A 3411-nucleotide genomic window follows, 5' to 3' on the forward strand; every position below is an offset into this window, starting at 1 on the left:
AAAGCGTCCACGGCGACTGGGTAATCTTGCCGAAGTGGCGCCCCAAACTCCCTCGAGTTATCGGAGTCGGGATATTCCCGCCACTTCAAAAGATATTGGGTCTGACCCAGGTGACAACGTCGTCTTACTAGACGTTCCACATGATACTGGACGTCACCGTTCTCATCGAGAAGATCTGGTGTCGGGCGGTAATGACTGGGTCGAACGCCGTTCAGTGACTCGTGATGCTCTTCGAGCTCTTGAGGACGAGATCCGTTGTGATCGAAGCTCCGCTGAGCGTCATGCTGAAATTGCATATCGCTGTGCGGACGTTCTTGACGATTTAAGCACGTCGTGCGCCGGCTGCCTCTCGTTGAGGACTACCGCGCTCTGTTGGAGTGACTCCTAGCCGTGGAGCAGGCGGATGCTTCGCTGTATGCGACGGTGGAGCGCTTGGCGCCATTAGAAATGGAGATTTTTGCAATCCGTGCTCAGAACCGGTTGCTGGTTCAACTTCTGGGTGGCCGCAGCCCCGTGGGATCCGCTCCGGCGCCAACGCATCCGCATTTAGTTGCGCCGGATCCCGTTACGGCTTGAGCAAGTCCACGTAAAACACCGGGTGGGTGTGCATCTGTTTCGGAAGGTTCAGCGTGTATGCCAGGCCCGTTTGGCCACAACCTTGAAAGGTCCGATAAACCATGGACGAAGCTTCGTCCTGAAGATAGCAGATGCCGCATGTGTAGGCAAGTTTATTGAATTTAATAAAACCTGGCCGCCGACCTTAAGGCTTCCCACTTTACCTCTTCCTTTTTCATCTGCATATGTTTCTGCACGCCGCCATCCCATGGATCAGGGCTTGGTGGGGAGGAATAGCCGAACGGCAAGCTGATGTCAGCCCCCTCACCATCCGTAAAGAAGTCGATGACATCTTGTCTACCAGACTGAGTGTCCTACGACACGTTCGCGATGCAATGGTTGAAATACAAGACCTATGGTCAAACAGAAATGGCGAATCGCGTCATCGAAGACGTTCATAGCAGCGTCTGCGCTGAGACGCCGAGGCGCTGGAGCGCCATGTTGCCGCTCGTAGAGTTTGCACTGATCAATGCAGTGCATTCGTCTACCGGCTACACGCCGTTCTACGTGAACGGGCTAGTTCACCCTAGCGTCCCGCTGACGGTCTGCAGATGATCTACTGTCAACATATCCAACTTGGTGCCTAGCACCTTGAAGATAGTTGACCATATTTTCCCGTAAAAGGGGGTCTCAATCAGAGACAATTGACTCAGAGTGTCCGTGTTGTCGGAAAACCACGAACAGCGTTACTGTACTGACTCCGTCGATGGTGTCTGACACTACCGACAAATGAGCCATCTTGCTCAACCGGTCGACGGATACCACGACACCCGTGTTGCCCGCCAAATCTTTCGGCAGGCCAAACACAAAGTCCAAAATCATGGACTGCCAGCACCCATTGGGTACCGGTAAGCTGGCCAGCGGTGCAGCCGCATTTGGAGAGGCTTTTACCCGTTGACACGTATCACACGTGCGCACATAGGTGCTCGTCCATTTGTACAACTTGGGCCACCAAGTGTGATGACTCACAGAGTTGTACGTTTCTCACGACCGAGATGACCACTGAGTGGCGTGGCGTGGGCCTCATAGAGGATGCGGTATTTCAAATTCTCATCATGAGGAACCAAAAAATTCGTGGTGTATCCGTTGATTCGGTGCTACAATATAGTAAACCATTATTCAACGAATATCGGTGCAATCGCGCAAGCAGTCTTTGTGACATTTTTTTGCCCGAGTTTCCAAACTTCTTGCTCCCTAGAGCCCGTAGCAACGCTACACACATCCCATCACCTGCATATGCACCCTGAAACAGGCTCTACGCCCGGCGTCTTGCAGCCTGTATACGGCGTCGCCGTCGCCTCTGTACATAGGTTCTATGTCTCGGTGAGACCAAATAAACACGCACTCCGCGTCTGTTACCCTCACTGTCTGCTTCTTTGGAACTCCGATATTATTTACAACATCCGACGAAGAACTGCTAGCCCCGCAGTCTTCGTCCAGTAGATACCGTGTCACTCCACGCGAATCTGAAGGGCCGTGCCCAAGATGCCTCGGACTCTGTCCGACCACACCATCAATGGAATGCAGCGAGAAGCGCCAATATTGATATATCAGCTGTTGATTACGTACTGCTTCGCAGCGAGAGCAGTGCTCAGTGGTTTACGTGCTACTCCACGTGCATCACGAGGGCCTCGCTCTCGATGCCTCGGCCTTCGGCCGACCATGTCACGCTTGACTTGCAGCGACTGCTCCGACACCTGAGAATCGCTCAGTGGGTTACGGCCACTTCACGATTGGCCCAGGAGCCACGCGCGGGACTCCTGTCCAAGGCATTGTTGGTGTCTACAAACTCGGATAACCAAATGTCTAGCACGTTGACCGTCTCGTTCCAGTGCTCTCGCTTATAGCGCTTTTAGCACCTAGCAGAGGTGGGTTCATGATTCGCCAAAGCTCCACCAGGAGACGTGCGCGTAGCGCCCAATGTCTTTGACCTCCAATCAATCCATGGCTCATGAGGTTCCAACCATGCAATTCCTAGGATGAGGTCATACCTTGCATCCAAGCCTAAAACTAGACAGCGTTCCACGCTATCAAAGTCAAGGAACTTGACTCCGAGGTCCACAGGGACCTTCGGGACCGAGACAAGGGTCCGGGTCGCTAGGCGAACAGTGACGATGTCACCCAACCGCGCTTTTAGCGCTCCAGCATACAGCTGACTTTCCTCCATTGTGGAGCGTTGAGCACAATTGCCCGACGCCCCAGAATCGATAAGGATCTTCTATGGCTTCTCGAAGCCCTTAACGGTCGCCTCCACGACCAGCAGCCCGGCTTGCACACACGTTCCGTGTTTAAGAGCAGGGACTCTTCGGGACTGGGCCCTGTTGACCTATGCCTCCCTGTGGCTCAACAGATCTCGGTTCTTTCTCATTAGGGCGTCCCGCGCCTACTGAGTGGTGTCATTTTCCCGCAGCGAACCAGACTGAAGGCGTTGGGGTGATGGTTCGAGGAACCTTGATGCGCCTTGCGCAGGGGACAACCGTTCCGAATGTGAGGGGTGTCCCCACAGACAAAACACCGTCGAATGTGTGTATGCTGCCCGGTAGCTTGGAGCTCTGCCCCTCATCTTCAGCATAGCTGAGATCCATGGGCATAGGCACGCTTGACGAGTTGTTGGAGTTTGCATTCCAACCATGTCGTGCCGACTTGAAATTAAACTCAGCTATAAATTCCACATTCACCACCTATTTAAATGAAGACTAATGCACACGGAAGACTTCCATTCTGGCCACGCCAGCGCAGAGGCCTTCCATAAACACGGTCACTGTGACCGCCTCCGGGAGGGGATCTGCTGCCATC

Source organism: Plasmopara halstedii (assembly GCF_900000015.1).
Source record: "Plasmopara halstedii genome assembly, contig: Scaffold_3060, whole genome shotgun sequence".
Lineage (NCBI taxonomy): Eukaryota > Oomycota > Peronosporomycetes > Peronosporales > Peronosporaceae > Plasmopara > Plasmopara halstedii.